The sequence below is a fragment of the Portunus trituberculatus genome, chromosome 20, assembly GCF_017591435.1.
Source record: "Portunus trituberculatus isolate SZX2019 chromosome 20, ASM1759143v1, whole genome shotgun sequence".
Classification (NCBI taxonomy): domain Eukaryota; kingdom Metazoa; phylum Arthropoda; class Malacostraca; order Decapoda; family Portunidae; genus Portunus; species Portunus trituberculatus.
Genome location: NC_059274.1, coordinates 12,751,430 through 12,758,851, shown reverse-complemented (window position 1 = coordinate 12,758,851; position 7,422 = coordinate 12,751,430). Strand labels below are relative to the sequence as shown.

General features: G+C 41.6%; 1 protein-coding gene across 1 annotated transcript in view; it reads right to left on the bottom strand.

The window, feature by feature from the left end:
• LOC123506530 (potassium voltage-gated channel protein Shaw-like) overlaps positions 1 to 7,114 on the bottom strand; it is a 227,625-nt gene extending 220,511 nt beyond the window's left edge. Inside the window, exon 1 of the mRNA XM_045258686.1 lies at positions 6,068 to 7,114. The gene's annotated coding sequence lies outside the window, so the exon portion shown is untranslated. The remainder of the gene's footprint in view (positions 1 to 6,067) is intronic.
• Between the last annotated feature and the right edge of the window lie 308 nt (positions 7,115 to 7,422).

The following is a 7,422-nucleotide window of genomic DNA, read 5'->3' as shown; positions in this document are numbered from 1 at the left end:
ATACCATTGCCTTTGTATTCACTTGCCTTTGTATTCAGCCAACCATTCATCATTACCAACGCCATACACCACGACGAGAAGAGAGAGATCAATGGATAAACAAGAGGAACAAGTGAAGGAGAAAATGATAAGAGAAAATAACTTGAAAATGTGTAAAAATATGGTAAAAGAGAGAGAGAGAGAGAGAGAGAGAGAGAGAGAGAGAGAGAGAGAGAGAGAGAGAGAAACCTGCCCTACCTGCTCTATCTCTCAAATCACAAACCGCTCCCAACTTTTCGCCCCATAAGCAAAAATGGATTTGGAAGTAACATCTCACACGCACCTCCGTCGTGTCTCCCTCGCCCTCCTATTTCTTCTCACTTTTTATCACTGGTACTGTTCTTATTATTATTTTTGTCGTTCTTGTTGTTTTTTCTATTTTATTCTTCATCGTCGTTTTTTTCCCTTATTATTTTTGTCGTTCTTGGTTTTTTTTCTATTTTATTCCTCATCGTCATCTTTTTTATTTTTTCCTTACTATTTTTGTGGTTCTTGTTCTTTTTTTTACATTTTATTCTTCATTGTCATCTTTTTTTATATCTTCCCTTATTTATTTATTTTTTTCTTTCGCTTACTTGTTCTTGAAATTTTGTTCTTGTTCGTTCATTCTCTTTTATTTTCTTTTTTCTTCTTCCTGTTTCTTTTTTTTCTTCGTTTTCTTCTTCCTGTTTTTTTTTTTTTTTTAATCATCGTCTATTTTCTTGCTTTGTTCTTCTTATTCGTACTCTTCTTCATCGCTTTTGTGTTGTCTCTCTCTCTCTCTCTCTCTCTCTCTCTCTCTCTCTCTCTCTCTCTCTCTCTCTCTCGCTTACAATACCTTTCTTCTTCCGCTTTTCTTATTTTGTCTCTTTCTCTTTTCTTGTTTTCTTTGCTTTTGTCCTTTTTTTCTTGTTCCAGTTTGTGTTTTCCCTCCACCAGAACACAGCAGCAGTTAATCTTTCTGCACTGCTGTCCTCTCTAATCACTTCCCATCATGTCCTGCCTTTCATTCATTTAATTTACACTTGTCACTTCTTATTCGCTTTATTTTTGCAGTCAGTTATTTCAGTGTTTTGTAACGTAAAGAGGATTACATTGAGGGACTGAAACATACTTAGGATTAGGTATCTCTTTCTCTCTCTCTTCCTATCTATTACATTTTCTTCTTTTCATAACATCAGTTTCTCTCATTAACTAACTTTTTCACTTCTTTATCGATCATTTATCTATTCCCTCATTAATATTCATCATCTTAGCAGAAATTTCTTTTATAATAATTTTCAGATCAAATACATTCTTTTCTTTTAATTTAATCACTATTTTCTCGTTTATTTATCCATTTCTTTTTTCGACCATTATCTTGCTAGTCTTTATTTTAGTTTTGCTGATTTTTTTTCTCCGTTTATTATGATATCTTTATATGTCTTAACTCCTTCAGTACTGGGACGCATTTCTAACTTGATGGACATGATTAGACGATTTTATTGACTTTACGAAGGGTCTATGGCGGTCAGAAGATTAATGGCCAGAGTCTTCAGTGTTTTATCCTCTTCAGTACTGGGATGCATTTCTACCTTGAGTTTTGGACATTATACGATTTTATTAACATTATGAAGGCTCTATGGAGGTCAGAAGATTAATAGGCTGTCCTGGTACCAGTGGCACCAGCGACATATGCAGGTGTGATGGAAAGAAACACCAGGGGGAAGCTTCCCTGTGTTTATTGTAGGAATTCAAAATACTTGGTAGCGAGCGCGTGGAGGCTTGATGAGTAACCGGCGGCCAGAGACTTGTAGTCTGGGCGCCTTGAATGAAGCTTGTAGTTTGCGTGATGATGCAGAATTACAGTCTACACACTGGAGTGTGACTGTAGACAGTAGACTGTAGAGGTAGACTGGCTGTGCTTGACAGGAGGACCAGTCAAAGAAAGGCAGGCAAGTAGATTGCCAGGCGAGCGTGAGTGTACTCCAAGCTGCGTTGAGTACAACGGAATGTGTGGCGTGGCATGGGGTAGCGGAACAATGCCCACGGCCGCAGTACATCTTTACGGTACACATTACATTAAGTAGTGTCCATCATAAGTCAGAGTCTTCACTATTCTAACTCCTTCAGTACTGGGACGCATTTCTACCTTGAGTTTTGGACATGATTAGACGATTTTATTGACATTAGGAAGGGTCTATGGGGGTCAGAGGATTAATGGTCAGAGTCTTTACTATTTCAGTCCCCACACAAGTTTTTGAAGTTGTATAAAATCACCAAATAGTAACCACAATGAATATGATCACTCGTTATGGTACTAAAGGGGTTAATATCTTTCTGCCATATTTTTTTCCGTTCAGTATACATTTTTTATCTGTTTTTTTCTATTATCCGTCAATTCATCATCATTTTTTCCTATTCTCCGTCATTTCATCATTCATTTATTCATATCTACGGTAATTCTGTCAGTTCTCAATATTTTTCTTTCTCTCCTTCGTCAATTACTTTCCTCGTTTCGCATTTTCTTGATCTATTTTCATATTTTCCTGTCATTTCATCACCTTCTCCTTTGTCTATATGCTTATTCACTCATTTTTACGGTAATTATATCAGTCTTCATTATTTTTTCTTTCCTTCGTCAGTTTTTTCATCGTTTCTCATTTTATTTTTTACCTATTTTCATATTTTCTTTCATTTCATCTTTTTCCTTTGTCTATATACTTATTTACTCATTTTTGGTAGTTCTATTGGTCTATTATCTTTTTTATATCCTTCGTCAATTATTTTCCTCGTTTCGCATTCCTTTTTGTCTATTTTCATATTTTCCATCATTTCATCATCTTTTCCTTTGTCTATATACTTATTTACCCATTTTTATGGTAGTCCTATCCCTTCATTTTTTCTCTCCTTCGTCAGTTCTTTTCATCGTTCCTCATTCTGTTTTTTACCTATTTTCATATTTTCCTGCCATTTCTGTCATGTCATCCTTTTCCTTTGTTTATTTGCTTATCTATTCATTTTTACTCATTTTTAAGGTAGTTCTATCAGTATTCATTATTTTTCCTCTTCTTCGTCAGTTCTTTTCCTCATTTAATTATTTTTTTAATCTACTTTCGTATTTCCACTTATTTCATCTATGTTTCCTTTATCGATTTACTCTTTTTTTTATTTTACTGTAATTCTCTCAGTTCTCATGATTTTCCTTCCTTTTAACGTCTCTCAGTCAGATTTTTCTTCTTATTTTATCAGTTTTATATCGACTTACATAATTATTTTTTTCATTTAATAACCTCCTTCATCTATGTTACTCATTAATTTCTGCGGCGAATCTCTGCCCTTATTTTTTTCTTTTAACATCTTTCAGGTTTTTTCTTTCTAATTTAGCTTTTTTTTTTTTCGTCTACATTCATATTTTCCGTCATTTAATCACCTTTTCCCTCATTTGTTTACTAACTTCTGCGATATTTCTCTCAATTCTTATTTATCCATTCCTTTAAACGTCTTTCAGTTTTTTTTTCTTAGTTTAGCATTTTTTTCCATCTACATTCATATTTTCCGTCATTTATTCACCTCCTTCATGTCTTTACTAATTTCTGCGATATTTCTCTTAATTCTCGTTTATTTTCTTCCTTTAAGCGTCTTTCAGTCAGTTTCTTTCTTACTTTAGCATTTTTTTCATCTCTATTTATATTTTCCGTCATTTAATCACCTTATTCATCTCTTTACTAATTTCTGCGATATTTCTCTCAATTCTCATTTATTTCTTCCTTTAAACGTCTTTCAATCAGTTTTTTTCTTCTTAGTTTAGCCTTTTTCATCTCCATTTACATTTTCCATCATTTAATCACCTCATTCATCTCTGTACTCATTTCTGCGGTGAATCTCCAAGTTCTCATTATTTCTTTCTCTCTCTCACCATCAGTAAATCACGTTAATGATCTTGTTTAGTAAATTCCAGACAGGTTTTCATGGCGCGCATTTAAGAGACTCCTTAGGTCGGCTCTTATTCAGCTCATAATTACAAAGCTACTTGAATATTTTCCACTTGACGGAGATAATAGCGGGAGGAGGAATATTACAGGCAGCGGGAACCTACCAGTGTTACTCTTCCTCTTCCTCTTGTACCTCTTTATCCTCTTGTTCTTGTTCTCCTGCTTCGTTTCTTGGTTTTCCTCTTTTCCTTTCTCTTTATGCCGTTTAATTTGTGTGTGTTTGTGTTTGTGTTTGTGTGTGTGCGTGTGCGTGTGTGTGTGTGTGTGTGTGTGTGTGATTTTCTTTCCAGTTACCAAATTTATTCTCTTGCCTTTTTCTTCTTCAGTCTTCCGCTAAGCTGTTCTTTATCTTCATCTTCCTCCTCCTCCTTCTCCTTTCCTCCTCCATCTACTTATGTTTTCCTCCTCATCTTCTTCAACGACCTTCAGAGCACCGGGATATTCTGCTGTGTGTGTGTGTGTGTGTGTGTGTGTGTGTGTGTGTGTGTGTGTGTGTGTGTGTGTGTGTGTGTGTGTGTGTGTGTGTGTGTGTGTGTGTGTGTGTGTGTGTGTGTGTGTGTGTGTGTGTTTTACTTTAATCATCAGTGGACCTTGTTTCTGTTCTTTTATAATTTCCTGCATATATCTTGAAAAAATTTGCACACACTCTCTCTCTCTCTCTCTCTCTCTCTCTCTCTCTCTCTCTCTCTCAGTACACGACTTACACTGTCACCCTCGTCACTTTATCATCTTCTCAGACTTCATGTGATCTCTTTTATCCATCCTTATCACTGTTTCCTTTTTCATTACCGTGTCTTATTTAGCTCATTCTTGTCGTTCCTCCATTGTTTGTGTATTATCTTTTGTCCGATCTCTCCTTGTTACTGTTTCTCTCTTTCCACTCTTGATCTTAATCGCTCTCACTCATTAGTTCATTACTGTTATCTATTATCTATTTTCATTATTCTTTCTATTTTTTGTCTTGTTTTGTCTTGTTTTTTTTTTCTTTTTATGGTGTTTATCTGATGATCTGTTGTTCTCTTTGCTTTCTTATCTATCTTTACCCTATCTCGCTTATCTCCATGTTCCTTTTTGCCTTTCTTTACTGACGCTATTCTTTTTATTTTTGTCTTTATCCTAAATCACCTTTCCCCTCCTTGAGCTGATGTCTTCCTATCCTTCCCTCTGACAGGTGCAATATCATATCCTTTCCACGCCTCTTACGGATCCCTTCTCCTCCTTGTCCCTCGGTTTACCCTATTATCACATCCTTATCCTTATCCCTTCCTGACACCGAGTCCTTGATCATGTCCTCACCCTTGATGTCGCCCTTCACCCGCTCCTCTGCTATCACGTCTCCTTATCCACCTTTGATAAGCCCTTCACCGCCCTACCATAACCCTAGGCATCGCTGGCTTTGTTATTGTCACAGGTCCTTAGTCAACCCCTGACAAGCCCTTCATCACCCTCTGTTCTCACCCCCAACCTTTCTCCTCTTCCTCCTCTCCCTTCTCCTTTCCTTGGTTCTCCCACACACCGCCCCTGGCACGTGCTGTCTTCAGAACGTTGGCTACACCACAGGTAAGGTCTTAGTTAATTATACGTTAGAAGGAAAATATAACAACTCGCTGCGGCAAGACCATGGGCTAAAAATACTGGGTCGGTAAGGTATCTTCTCGGGGCGGTAATTAATCAGCATCCAATTACAATTATCAACGCTAATTACACCTGAGATTACATCCAGCAGACGTGATTACGGCTTGGGAGTTGTAAAAGATGGAGGCGGCCGAGTCGGAACAAGTGGTTACCTCGACGGTGGACCCAAGACACAGAGGAGGAGGAGGAAGGGGTGGTGGTTTGACATAGTATTTCTTTCCGAATGGCGTGAAGGGCGTCGCGCGTGCCTCTACCCTCGGCCATTAAAGCAACAAATAACTTTTTAATGCAGGTTAGGCGTCCGTGTGTCTGCTCGCCGCCCTGCCCTCCCTCCCTGCTTGCCTCCATCGCCTTCGCCAGCAGGAGCGCCGGCTACCTGAAGGCTGAGGGAGAGCAAGGGCAGCGTCGCATGAAAGGTTACGTTTATGAGTGTTCCTTACCTCACACATTCTGAAGGCGTCGCTGGAATCCTATTTCTTTGTGTGTTCCTCCGTCCGTGTGTCTCGACAGGGGGGGTGGAGAGGGCTGACGATGCGGGGATGAGGCGGCACTCCACTGTCTTGCTGGCACTCTCTCCCTCACTCCTTCACAAATTCACTCTCACTCACTCACTATCGCCTTTACTTATGGGCCTCTCGATCCATGTGTCTGGCTTAGAGGGCGCGAAGGAGGCTGAGGTGAAGGGGGCGGAGGTGGTGGTGGTGGCGACGGCAGTGGCGGCGATGGTAGTGGCGGTGGAGGGTCATGGTGGGCACTACGGGTTGGACTGATGGGGGAGGGGAGGTGGGTGGGGAACTAGGCGAGGTGCCCGGGCAGACTGGGCATGACACACACACTGGCTGCCTCACACAACACTTTACAGCCGGCCTCCAGCTACTGCACAGAGCTGTCCAGAGACGGAAAAGGCCATTTACTCCCCTTTATCAGCGCGGTATCTAAAACACGGGTATCTAAGGGAGGGATGAAGGGGCGCGGTATTAGGCGTGGAGGGCTCAGCGAGGCAAACAAGGCCCTGATATCATGTATAAAGGGCAGCGGAGAGTTTTAATATCGTGCTCTAGGGTGTATGAGCCTGGTACTAGCGGAGAGGCGGCGGCGCACACCCATCCCCTGGCAAGGGTCTCGCCACACTGAGCCAGCCATCACAAGGGGACAGAATACCTCTTCTCGAGTCGAACGTGGCACCGCACAGTACCCGCTCCCCTGTCGTCCCGCCGCCGATATCCACATCACTATCGTATTACATTACTCTTGAATGTCGCGGCAACATTTTATTAAGTTCGGCAAATGTGGCTGAGTAGGTGAGGGAGAGAGGGAGGGAGGCGGGGTGGAGGGAGCATGTGGGGGTGGAGCGGCGTGGTGGAGGCAGGACTGGAGGTGGGAATGCTCATGCGCGGAGCCACAACTTTGGGTAATACACACTCCTGCACCTCCCCCTCCTCAGTCCATTGTGCAAATCCTCCTCCCGACTGCAGCACTGGACGACCAAAGGCGGGTGTTGCTGTTCCGACACTTCACATCACATCACCTCATCTCACCTCACCTCACGCCATGTCCCTCTCACTCCCCACTACTTTGTCCCGTCTGTCCCTCACACACTAACCCCATTCAGTACAGTGCTAAATCACCATCCTGTCTCGTGTCCCAGTGTCCCAGCCTTGTGTCCCCCTACCTCAAGGTCCCTCGTAGGTCACGGTCCCCAGCCACGCTCCTCGCCCCGCCCCAACGTGCCTCCCCGCAGACTGGGTGACGGAGGCGAGGGAGAAGCGTGGTGGGCAGGTTTAGCCAGCTGTGA